Source organism: Gobius niger (assembly GCF_951799975.1).
Source record: "Gobius niger genome assembly, chromosome: 3".
Lineage (NCBI taxonomy): Eukaryota > Metazoa > Chordata > Actinopteri > Gobiiformes > Gobiidae > Gobius > Gobius niger.
This window is the reverse complement of record NC_136854.1, coordinates 37,901,182-37,915,557: the sequence shown is the minus strand read 5'-3', so window position 1 is coordinate 37,915,557 and position 14,376 is coordinate 37,901,182. Positions and strand designations below refer to the sequence as shown.

At 41.9% G+C, this 14,376-nt stretch overlaps 1 long non-coding RNA gene across 1 annotated transcript in view; it reads left to right on the top strand.

The window, feature by feature from the left end:
* The window catches only part of LOC306960926, a 1,017,426-nt gene extending 1,006,369 nt beyond the window's left edge, over positions 1–11,057 (top strand). The window contains exon 3 of the long non-coding RNA XR_013792719.1: positions 11,031–11,057. This is a non-coding gene — a long non-coding RNA (uncharacterized lncRNA). The remainder of the gene's footprint in view (positions 1–11,030) is intronic.
* Positions 11,058–14,376: the final 3,319 nt, after the last annotated feature.

Sequence of the window (14,376 nt, the reverse complement as noted above, 5' to 3'; positions counted from 1 at the left end):
TATTAATACAAAACACATAAACCTGAGGATTATGCATTTCAAATAAATAGGCATTATTACACTAATGAATATAAATCAAATAAGGTTTATTTGGTAGGTTTGTATTACAATTATCTAAAAAAAGTGAATGGGAATTTGTCATGTAAAAAAATTACATAAATCTTAAGAGTTAGGGTTAAATATTTCTGTGAGTGTGGGACTATGTCTCCGAGCTGGCCTGGTGTCGCCTCGGGGTCCCCCCAGAACAGCTGGAGGTGTGTGTGGACCGGGAAGTTTGGGCATCTCTGCTGAGACTGCTGCCCCCGCGACCCGGCCCCGGATAAAGCGGAAAAAAATGGATGGATGGATGGATGGATTCCCGAAGGGCACGTCTGGTCAAGTGCAACATGAGTAGCTTCAATTCCCACATCATCCATATCTCCGTTTAGTCCCTATTGTCTTCGCCGATGCGTTTTACACCTGTGGAACCGCACTGCACGGGAGTTGTGTGTGTGAGCGTGTTGCGCGGTGGTTGTTGTTTTGAACGTGACTCGAGAGTGAGTGAGTGAGTGTGTGAGCGTGTGTGTGTGTGAGAGAGACGACACCGGAGAGAGAGACAGTCCCCTGATTGAACAGCTGTCAGCGTTGGCTCTGTGTGTTCCAACCAGATGGGAAACACAGGGGTCAATGGCACCGACACATTGCCACCAGATGAGCAAGCTGCACGATCCATAACATGTCCCCGACACACGTGCACACACACACACACACACACACACACGAACACACACACATACAGTATATAATGAGGCAAGCCCCCAGTGGTGTGTAAACAGATGGAGTTTGAGCACCGATAACGCCACTGCACTGTTCAAAAACACTCCCTTTGTTCTCTATTGTACCGCCGAAATGAATAATGAGGAGCTGGCTTATTGAGAAATATTGCAATTTTAACGACGACGCAAATCCCTGAATCAATCCTAAAATTGGTTTCACCGTCCAATCTATAATTGAATCACTGCGGTACAAGAGGATTGTTATTTGATACAGCGTTCATTTGGATTTCATATTGAGAGCTGCTGACCCGTGCACGCGTGTGGCACATTCTTGACGAATTTACATATAGTGTGGTGTTACAAAATGGAGCGTGTCTATTTAAAGCGCTCCAAAACAAACGCTAAATGCAATGTCTGGGCTTAAATACGCTTTTTTTTGGTATGTAAAATGCTTAGCTAATGGCCCTGAACCACTTTGTTCTGTCGCTCCTCTTCACTTAAGGATTGACAGATGCGTTTGAGTGCTACTGCGTGACTGGAAATGGCTCTCTCAATTGTGCACACGGGAGCTTGATGTCGGGCTCTGTTTGTCGCCGGCTTATTTTTCCGGCAAATATTTGGCCAATTTGTGTATTTTCTGCCGTATTTGTCCGTTCTTTGTTGTATGACTGATCAAACATTTGAAAGGCTCCGGCGACGTTAGCGCGCCGCGCAAAATGCTCATGCCACATTCGGTTTGCAGAACAAAAAACACCAAAACAAAAAACACAAATGTACCCATGAATCCATGACTACACAGGATGTGACACTTTATTTCATTCCACAAACTGCTTTGCAAGCCCTTTCATCAATCTCTCAGCTGTGTTTTTCTGCTCTTTTTCATACAATCTGGTAATGATGGCTCTCTTTTTTTTCCATTCACTTTATCATTTTAGCTGCAGGATGCCACATTACCAGATTAAAATAATATAAAGCTTACATTGTAATATGTGTATACTATAGAACTTTGTGCCCCACTTATAGTAAACAAACTACGCTGAATACACAGTGTTTCAAATTATTATGCAAATGACATTGTTCTCTGATTCTCTAAACTGTCAACTCAAATGAGAGTCAGCATAATTTTCAAGTCTTTAAGTGTTAGAGGATAATGTGAATGTGATTGTAAAAAACTCAAAATCTACTGTTCCAAATTATTATGCAACTCAGTTGCCTTGATCACCTCAATCGCTCATGCGAGTAGTGGTGCTAGGCTAGTGCTAGGCTAGCGCATGTCTATGGTAACTAGTAGCCTTCATTAAAAACAGTCTGACCCAAGCACAGTGCACCTGAGGCAACAGACTACCGATATAAATGTCTGTGCTGACTGAATAATTTTGAAATATATAACCAGTTTGTATTTAAAAGAACTTATATTTGAGCAGCATCAGCTTCCTGGTTGTAAGCTAAGCAGTGGCGGAGTGATCTGCTCGGTTACCGGATCTACAGTAGTTTGTTTACCTGCGGCCGGCATTACTACACGTGGAATTCACAAAGGAGCTTTCTACAAATCAGATATGGCAACGCTTGGAGGACGACCCCATGATTTTGAAGGGGTTTTTAATGCAGGCTACTAGTTACCATAGACATGCACTAGCCTAGCACTAGCCTAGCACCACTAAACTCTTCAAATATAAGGACTGCATGAATTAAAAAATATATATATCTCCAGAAATCAACAACACTCTGGACTACTAGGAAATGAGGCCCTATGTCAAAAATCCTGAAATATCACTTTAGCATCTTAACCCAAACGCCACAGTAGTGACTCAATGCAGGACAGGGGACTTCCAGCCAAACCACACCGAGGCACCACTGGCGAATACTAGCAGTGCGTTACGAGACTCAGCCAGACATGATGACAAAGTCCAGATTAGCTCTATAATTGGGTAAATTATCTAAATGGAATGGATTGTCTCTACGTGGCAGTTGTCCCCAAAGACACGAAAAAGACAATGGTAATAGGAATGCAGAGCTTGGTGTAGAGCCACATTTGTCATCCATGATAGTAGCCAAATTGAGGCTTTGGAATCAGGTTGGGGTGCCTCCCTGAGTAAGTGTTCCAGACTTCTCATCACACAAGACACTCTGATGCTACTTTATGTCTCCGCATTGAGATTTCCCCCATGTAGCTGCTGGAGGAAATGTCTGGGTTTAGGGAAGTCTGGAAATCTTTGTGCAAACAGTTGTCTTTGTGTACTTACATGCAGACAGTCAATATCTACAGCAATTTTGTGCAACACAAAATATTATTTTTTATCATTCCCATTTGAGGTTTTAACTCAGAAGCTGAATCCTGTTTATAATGTGACATCCTATGTTAAGTGGCATCAACTATTTACCCAACATATTTACAACAATATGTTGCGACACTGTCACTGTCCCATGAGTGTCAATAATCCACAGCTGAAGACGTGTTCTACTCCAGCAAAAAGGATATGACATTGCTAAGCTTTGTAACTACTGTGCTTATTTCCCTTGGGTGACATACTTCAGCTGGCAGCCGGTGAATGTATAACGGATAATTGAAAGATTTTGAAAACAATGACAGTGTGTTACTGCAGCTGTGAGATGAGTTAAAGGAAACCACTGATGAAAAGATGAGATACTGTAGCTCAGAGGTTGGTCTAATACAACCTAGTGTGCATGGTCACTCATCTGAGAAATTTGTTTCAAAGGCTAATTTCTCAAACTGGTAGCATGGCGGTTAGCACTTGTGCTTCAGGCTTGAAGGTCCTGGGTTCCATTCCCACCTGTACAGGGCCTTTCTGTGTGGAGATTGCATGTTCTCCCTGTGTCTGTGTAGGTTTCCTCCGGACTCTCTGGTTTCCCTGGTTAATCCTCACCATTAGCCCAGCTCCACATCTGGAGATGGGTCCCCGAGTGAGGATGAGTCAAATGAAGAAAACAAATTTCCCTACAGGGACAATAAAGTATACCTTAACTTAATTAAATTAAGTTAAAATAAGTAAACGTGTACAGGATTGATAATCAATGCATATATAGATATATACGGGACTGAAGAACAGTTTCATGCACCAAGCTATCAGGAAGCTGAACCTCCTCCCTTCCCTGTCCTCCCTGTGCTTCCACCCCTTACCTCCCACCCCCTGCTCCACAATAAGGCTGAGAGAACGAACTGTTTTGATTTATTGTGAAATGAATTGACCAATAAAATGTATTTAATTGAATATATACACTGTATTATGGGTGATACATTTATATTTATATTTATATATATACACCTTATCTGGCAACACAGTAGGTGTGTTTGTAAGCGCAGAGGATTCCAGTCTGAATCATCTTTAACATTTTTCGTCACCATGTTTGTTTACGGGGGCATAGCATTTTCCATACTTTTTAATCCACTGGTAAATATTTCCCATTGAAAGTCTCGGACAACATATGTCTTTGGAATGAATAGGAAAGCCTGTAGTTTGGCCTGCCAGGCTAAATGTGAACAATATAGGAAGTACCAGGAAGCAAGTGGATTCAGTAGCAAAACGCACAGCACACACACCACCCCCAGGAAATAATGAAGGGTTCAGCCAAGTTCTGAACACAGCCTTGGCCCATAGTTGCACCTTCGGCATGCCATGAATAATGAATAAATTCTCTCTTGGTGCCATCAAATAATAACACAGTACTCAAAAGTAGCCAAGCGTACAATCAACCACCCACTCACCCTCACACAAGCCGTGAACTGATGACGCGTAGAAGGGAGAGAATGGTGAGTGAAAACGACCTGGGCTTCTGAAGGAAAAGTGAAGAGGTCCAAATAGACATGGCATCTTATTGAACTGGACATTTTTTTCTATTTATTGGTTTATTTGGTAGGGACAGTACATGTTAGTGAACACACCACACCGAATTGTAGCCATGTTGCATCCGATGTCCCACACGCACACACACACTCTCATTATCCTGGCCTATTGTACATGTTTTTAGTGGAAGTACCCAGAGGAAACCTACACAGACATGGGGAGACTATGCAAACTCCACAAAGAAAGGCCCCGTCCAGATGGGAAACGAACCCAGGACCTTCTTGCTGTGAACAAGGGTTAACCACAGTGTCACTGTGTCGCCCTGAAACTGGGGATTATACTGACATATTGTCTCACTGCAAGAAGCTCCTATATTTGAATCTTAAAACTGCCCTGAGCTATGTCTTTTGAAAAAAAATTGTCAGTATAGTTGTCAGGAGTGAACCCTGTTCGGCCCCTCCTTCCCTCACCCACGCCCCTCAGTCCTCCTGCACACACTGCTCTGATGATAGATTCAGTAATCATGTGTTCAACACACATTTATCAGCATAAATAAGATATGTAGCAAAGCAAACATTTGAGAGACTTTGATGGCGGCTTTAAACCAAAGTGGACCTTTCTGTGTGTCATGCTTTTCTGTGTGTGAGTGGCTTCCATATGTTTGCTGTTGCATAGGCATATCCATGCACACTATCCGGTAACACTTTATTTTAAACTACGCTTGATACATTGTACTTGCACATTGCTACAAAGCCCATTACATAGTACCAAATTTGGCAATAACTTGTACCTAAGGGTTAAATACACAATGGAATAATGTGTATTAGTACTTTTCAGGTACATAATGTAATAAGACATAAGACCCTAACTCTAACCCTAACCTTAAAGGAATAGGCCACCGTTTTTACATACTGAGATATGTTCTTACCCTTTTTATCTGCTTATAAAATCGACATGCTACATTTCTGTGTAAATATACTTTGCTTGAAAACACTTCACGTAACTTTATTTAAATAGGGAACACGTGGAAGAGCTTGGTAGCTTCTGTCGTGAGCTTTTTTGGAGCTATATGACATGTGGGAGAGGCTGCGTATGTGCTCCGTTTGCATGACAGAGCGCACGGACAAAGACCAGACAGGGATATATTAACTCGTCTAAGGTTAGGTAAGAACATATCTCAGTATGTAAAAACGGTGGCCTATTCCTTTAAGCCCCAACCCTAAAGGTCTTATGTCTTATTAATACACATTATTCCATTGTGTACGCACTACATAGTTACAAGTTATTACAGATTGTTACAAAGCAGATTACACTGTACTAAATTTTCTTAGGTACAATGTATCAAGGTAGTGTAAAATAAAGTGTTACCCACTACTTGTTAATTATTGCATTCATCTGTAAAGATATGATTGTAATGGCAAACTGTTGTGCTTTGGGAAGACTTTCTTTTGTTTGTTATGGCAGCAATGTCCATGACTTAGACTACACCCTCGTATTTCAGAGCCGTCATTCAAGCCAATTACCTAAATACATTTACAAATACTCTGACGCGAATGCTAAAGAATACTCTGATGCAGACGCTATGCTGAAACGTAACATTTAAACATTACACATGGAATTTGATGCAGTATGACGGCACAAACCCTTGATGAAAGACTACTAAAAAAGCTGTGCGGATTTAATACACTGTTTTTGTCATACATTTATTGTGATTTATATACTGATGGTTCCAATATGAATATGTCATTAACCTGGCGTGATGCTAAATGTATCACGTCCAGACTTTATTTTTCAAGTCCCAAATGAAACCTGTCAATGGACAACCCCACAACAGCGAGCAGATCATTAGTTATTGATACGATCTGTCTGGGCCACTTTGCCACTTTGAAGCCAGACTTGTTTAATGTGGTCTATATTATAAATAACTGTGGGCAAGTGAAGGAAACATAACAGATACTCGTGTCCTCGCCTCCCCTTGAGCTCCTCCCTCTCCTGTCACACTGCCCCTGTCCTGTTGATGGGGTGTATTGTTAACTATTGATCGGGGGTTGAGCCCCGTCAGGAGAAAGGAGAAAAGGACAGAGACAGAACAAGACCAAACCAGGACCAGCCAACACCGAGGAAGCCAGCCTTCTGTCTGGGCACGCCGCAGATGTTTGCGACACAGCGCCATGGCAAAATAAAACCACACTCCACAGACAGTAGTCCAAGACGCAGCGAGAGCCATGGAAAATCAGTCTCTTTCACATTCGGCTGCTATTGGCAGGAGGCTGGACAAGGCCATCGCTTACCTTGTCATTGACGTATTGTTATTGTCAATGGAAGTGCATGTGTGTATACAGCAACTTTTCAGAACTCTTTTCATCATATCATGCTATTTCAGACCTTCCAAAGCCAACTACGGCACACATGGTTGATGTTTCTTATTTGCAAAAATGGAATACGAATTTACAGTGGGAGGAAAAAGTATGTGAACCCTTTTGAATTTCTTACAGTACATTTCTGCTTAAAGGAATAGGCCACCGTTTTTACATACTGAGATATGTTCTTACCTAACCTTAGCCGAGTTAATATATACCCATCTGGTCTTTGTCCGTGCGCTCTGTCACGCAAACGGAGCACATACGCAGCCTCTCCCATAGAAATGTAACATGCAAAATGTGTAAATATACTTCGCATGAAAACACTTCACGTAACTTTATTTAAATAGGGAACACGTGGAAGAGCTTGGTAGCTTCTATCGTGAGCTTTTTTGGAGCTATATGACATGTGGGAGTGACTTCGTATGTGCTCCGTTTGCGTGACAGAGCGCACGGACAAAGACCAGACAGGTATACAGTATATTAACTGGTCTAAGGTTAGGTAAGAACATATCTCAGTATGTAAAAATGGTGGCCTATTCCTTTAAATTGGTCATAAAATGATCTTGAATAAAATCACAAGAATGAGTAAACAGTGCCGGCTTAAACTAATACCACCCAAACATTTAAACATTTACATATGGCCATAACATTCACAGGAAGTTCCAAACGGGTTCACAAACTTTTTCCTCCCACCATCTAAAGGAATATGACTTATTTTCTTTTAACCCAGAGTTCCACTAAAGCTCCGCCCATTGCATTTTCATTTCTTATTCTGGTGCATCACAAAAGAAGCGACAAATACTTTTATCGCAGGAATGTTACAGAGCCAGACTGCATTTAGTTTGAGAAGAAACTGCAGTTTGTAAAAAAATAAAATAAACAACTGTTGTCACAGGATGCTCCCATATCATGCACGCGCATTCTTTATACAACAACCTCGCCACAACCTCTCCACAACCTCGCACTGTGGAGAGGGTTTACATAAATATGTACTTCACACTGAGCATAAGGAGTTACAGCAGGGGTGCCCAAAGTGCGACCTCTCAGACCAATTTGTGGTCACACATCTCACCAGAGATTATACTTTACACAGAAAATGTAGTAATTCCACACAATTATAACCTGCCTTTAAAGCAGTTCTAAGTAACTTGTTTACCTTAATAAATCCTTTTCGTAGTCCTTCTGGGGGTAATACAAGTGTTGATGGGATGATTGGGGGGTCTTTCATCTCACCCTGGTGTCTCTGGCCAGAAAACCACAATTGCAACTTCCCTGCCTCCGGGTCGGAGCCACCAATTCACACTAATGGAATCATGACGAGGAAGCTAGCAGGCTAACGGGCAAAGCTAACTGCGGGCTAGCGCTACTTAAACAGTATTTACAGCCAAGTTTGAGTGAAAAAAAAATATCTACATTGTGTAATTGGATGTACAATATCCCTCTGTCCCTTTGTCCTTTCTGTTAGTGTAGTATTTACTCTCACGGACAATTAATGAGTAAAAAAACATAACACGCTATGACACCTGCAGTGGCGCTTATGGCCTCAAGGGGCATGAGTCACTTAGTTTTGCTTTAAGCTTCCATGTTTAAATAAAGTATTTTATTCATAATCTAAGTATCCCCTATCCTGAGGATCCTGCCAAAATTGTATCAAAGTGACCCACTAAACTCATATTATTCAATATTTAGTACTGAGATTGATCCAAAATACTCTCAAATTCAAAGATTTTACTGAAAAGCGTTGTTTAAATGAACTTGCCCTTCAAATTTGTTTAGAAATATGATTTGGTTTCACCCATTTCTCAATCTGAAAGTGCCTCCAGTTAAGTTCTCAAGTACCCCCAAGTGTCCCCATTCTCCTGGTTGGGAAACACTGGCCTAAATAAAGCACTGTGGCCGCTCTAAAATGCACCCAGTTGAATCTTTTACTGCACTGAGCACCGATTTGTGGCCCCATTCGCCAGATACACTACAAAATCTAGCCCTTGATGAATATAGTTTGGACATCTCTGAGTTACAGGCTACACACAACCATATGAAACGCCGACCTAAGCTTCTCAGTTTCTACAGCCGTGCCTTTTATGTCGCCTGCTATTTTTACAAAGCAACCAAACATGCAGACCTAGCTAACTTACTGCATGGCCTCTTCAACAGCCGGTCCTCTGCAGTCCCTTTGAGGCAACGTCCAAGAAACAAGCTCCAAGAAAGCAGTGAAAGTTCTCAAAGCAGGGCTGAAAAACGTACAATCCAAATGACCACACTTCCTTGAGGGGGCGGGAGTCTTTCTTTCTCCTTATGCTGTACATTATTCGTAGACCCATTTTGTGTTGTTTATATAAATATTAAACTTTGTGGTCTGTGGTAAACTCCCCTTTTCGTATCATACTTCTACACGGTAACAGGAATAAAAAGAGGGGTGTGAATATTTTCCGAACCCACTGTCTGTGTATGGCGGCTTATTAGTTGTGTGGTGTGTTGCAGCGATAACAGATGGAGCTCCGTGCTAATTGGGCAGGGATCAGTAGGGGAGTTTTGGAACGCGCTTGACCCAGGGACGGGCTGCTGCCTCTGGGTTGGCGCTCTCAAAGCCCTGGCTCAGCTGCGGTGCTGACCAGGCTTCTTCCCCCCTCGCCTCCTGTGCTCAGCCAGTTCAGAGGAAACCCGCTCTGACCCTCACAACACGACTGTTTATCAGCGGCTCTCGTGCCCGCCCCATTTGTTCACTTGTTTCCTTTGAGCTGTGCCCATCAGCTTGGCCCTTTCAGCACTCCCAGCTTTTATAGACTGTTGGCCTGTAAAGTCTGGTTATGAGCTTGTATCTGCGCTTTATATTGGCCAGCGCAAACAGTCACCAGAACTGTTTGGTTCTGTTGTTGTTTTTTGCTTTGTAGAGACTTTATTTACAGCTCCATTGATTTAAATGCCAAGGTACATGGCTGCTAACAGAATGCAATATGTTCTGTCTTTTGCTTCATTCATTGCAGAAAGAGACAGAGGCACAAGGTATAACTTTTTTCCACTTGCAGAACGAAGAGAGAAAACACACACACACACACACACAAACACACACAGAAAGAGAGAAAAAGCCTGCTAACTAAGTCTTGTTACACAATCTCACAATATTGGTTGGCAACAAGATGCTTTGTTTGTCTTGCTAGTGACAAAAGACAGAAAATGATTATCAAAGAAAACAAAAAGTGTTGTCAAGTGCTGTAAAAAGATTGACACAAGTTTGTTTTCCTCCCACACACAGTGATCAAACCCACACCTTCTTCCACACCCCTTTGACATACTCATCCAAAAGCCTGACTGAAATCCCACTCTAAAGTTTTAGATCAATGGCAGAGGAAAGTGCTTGTCTTTGTTCCTCATGGCAGGGAGCTGGGATTGCTGCAATACCACCCCCTGGTGGCCAGGGGCGACTCCAAAAGAAATGTTTTAAAATGTATTCCAATGGAGACTTCACGCATCCCAAATACAGCTTAAAAGCCTGATTCCAAAGAGTTTCTTTTTTCTAATGATCACTGTGACCCATGTGACAACGCTGGGCAAGGGATCACATTTTTAACCACGTTGGTTTTTGTTATGTAAAATTAAAAAGTTTAAGCCTGAGGAAGCACTGTGCTGCTGCTCAGCTCGCCTCAGGAGGAGACTAATCAACCACATGGATTCTCTCTTGACTGGAGTCATTCAGACCCAGATCAGATCATCATTATTAAAGCAGTACTAAGTAACTCTTGCCCCTAGAGGCCATAAGCGCAACTGCAGGTGTCTTAGCATGTTCCGATTTTTTAACTTATTAATTGTCTTGGAGATTAAATACTACGCTGACAGGAAAGGTGAAGGGAGAGAGGGATATTGTACATCCAATTATACAAGGGAAATATTTTTTTCACTCAAACTTGGCTGTAAATACTATTTAAAGTGACGCTAACCCGCAGTTAGCTTTGCCCGTTAGCATGTTAGCTTCTTCTTCGTGATTTTATTAGTGTGTATTGGTGGCTCCGGTCCGGTGGCAGTCAAGTTGCAAACATGGTTTTCTGGCCAGAGACACCAGGGGGAGATGAAAGACCCTCCAATCATCCCATAAACACTTGTATTACCCCCAGAGAGACTACGGAAAGGATTTATTAAGGTAAACACGTTACTTGGTACTGCTTTAACTCTGATTAAAAAATATAAGCTAAGCTTCGTCGACTGGATTCAAAATGCTATACTTTTATAAAATAGGAGTTGTCCCACCGTTCAGTCTTTTTCCTCATACGACCGAAAAAATAAATTATGTGAAATTAACAATTAATCTTTTTGTCTCTTCTTGTCTTCCATTAATCTTTTGACATAATTTCCTCCAGCCGGCAGTAAAAAAATAATGTTTCTATAAAAAATGTGTGCAAAGGATATGTATTTTGCGTGTCAGAATCGTTCAAATTTCCCGTGCATGTTTTCCTTGCACCTGTTGATCCCCATTTCCAAACGTGTGTGCTGTTGTAAACACCGTCGCTCCTCAGAGCTGTACATAATTCAAGACACAGGTTGCAGTCATGCCTCTGAGGGGGCAGATTAAACGTCCTACTTGTTTAGTTAAGGGGAACCGCTGACATTTGTAATTTAGGTTAGAGCAGCAGGCTGGGCTCACAACACAATCCTGACATGCTCACACTACAAGGCGGCTGTCACTGAATGTCTGTATAATTCATGCAAGTCAAGATTAATTGAGCCAGAGTGTTCTCAGCGGGACTGGCTCGGGCCTAAAGGACAAAAGTAAATGTCTTTAAACTGAAGACGCCTTGATCCCTTTATGTCTTTATGCGAAGCTGAGCAGGCCAATAAGGAAGTACTTGGAAGGAGCATTTCGAGTATCATTTACTAAAGCAACATTATTAAGCAGGATTAACACATCACCTGTAGGGTAAAACTAACCTCACGACGATTGACTATTCTTTCTGTCAGTCACTCAGAGAATAGATTTTAGTGAGAGACATACATGCAACTTTCATGTATTTTACCGTGTTATAATATTGTTCATTAAAAACATACCTGGAGTCGTGTTTCACGTGAGTATTCCTGTGTTCTTCTCCGATCTGTGCTTCCTGGTTTATATTGCATCAAAGTAAAACACAAAACTGTCCTTCACTGTCCTTTACGCCGCACCACAGAGCAGTCTGATGAAACCCGAAGTGATTCACTGCTGAGAAGTTTCCAGTTTCATGACCAGCTACGGCAACTCTGTCTCATTGTTGTAGTTTTAGCCTTATCCTTTCCAATTACAAAACTGAAAATATCAATGCTAGAGAATCCAAGAAATATCTGTTTTGAGCCTCAATTATGCATAATATCCCCTATAAAGTATATCTGCTTGTGTACATGTCCTGACACAGCTCAGTGCAAAGGTACTCTGATGTGATGATGTGTTAGTGTCACAGGATTGTGTTTTCTTCTGTGGTGTGGTGTAGCCAATGATAAAAAACAAGTTAAAAGGATTAAAATACAATTTAATGTGTTGAAAATCTGGTCACCGAGTGAAGCGCTAACAACTTAATATGTGCATGAAGAAATGAGTAAACTGTGCATTTATTAGTAAAAAAGACGATGACACTTACAAGTCACTGTTAGAATTCCAGCTATGCCACCGCTGCAGCATCAAAACAAATCCACATGGTCCAAATAGCGATTGATAGTTTTCCTCTTCGAAGGTAAACTCTTCATCCCGTGCCCGTGTCTCTGTTTTGCTCTTCAGACAAGTTAGTGCAACTTTGTAGCTGATTATACTCGTAAAATCACAGGGTCCTCTCCTCAGGCTGCCGCGTGTGCCATGTTCCTGCGCTTCCTGTTTGTTTGGGCCGAGTGTTTCCCTGGGATTGACCTGACAGGCACTGCAGCACTGCGCCGTCCATATTTTTTTCCAGAATGGGACAGGACAGGCCAACTCTCCTCCATTAAAACGCACCACGCGATTATCGTGATAGACCTTTATTAAGATCACATTTAGATTAAAATTTGATTAATTGCCCAGCCCTAATTAAAAGGTATAAATAGGGTGTGTGGTGAGGTGCTAGTCAGTCTGGTATAGTCTCTAGGAGGGGGGGTCTGGCCCATGCTTCCCGGCTCTGGCGCTCCTGTCTCCTCTCTCAACCCCTCTCTCTCTAGTCTGTCCCTTCCTTCTTCTTCTTCTTCTTTTTGAGCTTTAAATGCCGGGTAGCGCTCAACTTAAAGGTGCATTTCCTGCCACCTACTGGAATGTGAACCAGAACTTAACCCGTTATCCTAAGTGCTATTTATATTTATATATAAAAAAAAAACAAGAAAACAGAAACCTACTAAATTCTTCCTTTAATTTTTGATTCCTTAAGAAATTTAAATAACTTTTTCACTGCAACTTTGGGCAAAACATTCCTCACAATTACCTCCTGCCCCTGACTACGCAGATCCTTTCCTCAGAATTTGTCTTGGTCTTGGTGAACATGCTGCACCGACTCTACCTCATTACAGTGTTCACATATTCCTGTTTCGTGCCTGTTGATGAGATGTAAGGATTTATTTAGCCGTGTGTGGCCTGTCCTCAGCCGCGTAATGACCCTCTGCTCCTTGTTAGTTCCTGTGGCGCCCATGTAAATGTCTTCCAGTATTAGCTGTATCCTGAGCCACCTGCCTTTCTGCCTTGATGTTTCTTTTAACCAGTGACTTTGCCTTCTTTGCTAAAAGGAATGTGTCTGTCTTTTTACTCTCGCTTCCGCCTTTTCACTCTTGGCTGCGCGCCACTGCACAGGTGCGCTTATTGGGCAACAAAAGTCAGGTGGTGGGTGGCAACCGCTTACAAATAAAACCATGGGAATAAAAACACTAACTGGCGCCATCTCTCATTAGATCCATATGAACCATCTCTGACAACCTCAGGGAGGGGTCTCCTGCTGGTGCCCAGAGTCAGAGTCCAGTCTTGATGATATTACACAGATCTCAAATCTGACAATGAGCACAGTGGTGCACAAGGTAGCACACATACCTCACAGAAGGTCCCAAATCCGATTTCCAGGATGGACCATTTGTGTGTTGGCTTTGCATGTTCTCCCCGTGTCGGCGTAGGGGTACTTTGGGTAAAAATATGTGCAATTGCAGCCTCTTTGGAGCCAGGACTCCCCTGAGAAAGAGATTCTTCATCTCAGTGGGACTCTTCTGGTTAAAAAAAAAAGTAAAATATGAAATAATCTTATCGGCATTCTTCTGTATATACATATTTTTTTCATGATTTTATTCTCCTTTTATTTAACTGAATGTGTGATGTCCTTGAGCTGCTGTTGCTTTTCCTCAAAAAATACATATGCATGGACAACAAATAATCATTTTTAATTTCATTTATTTTTAAACACGCAGTATGTATGTGTGCTTGCCCTCTTTCTCGCACTCATGCTTTTGCATATAAAATAATTGTGCACTTAGACTTGTGGTGTAAGAAAGCTT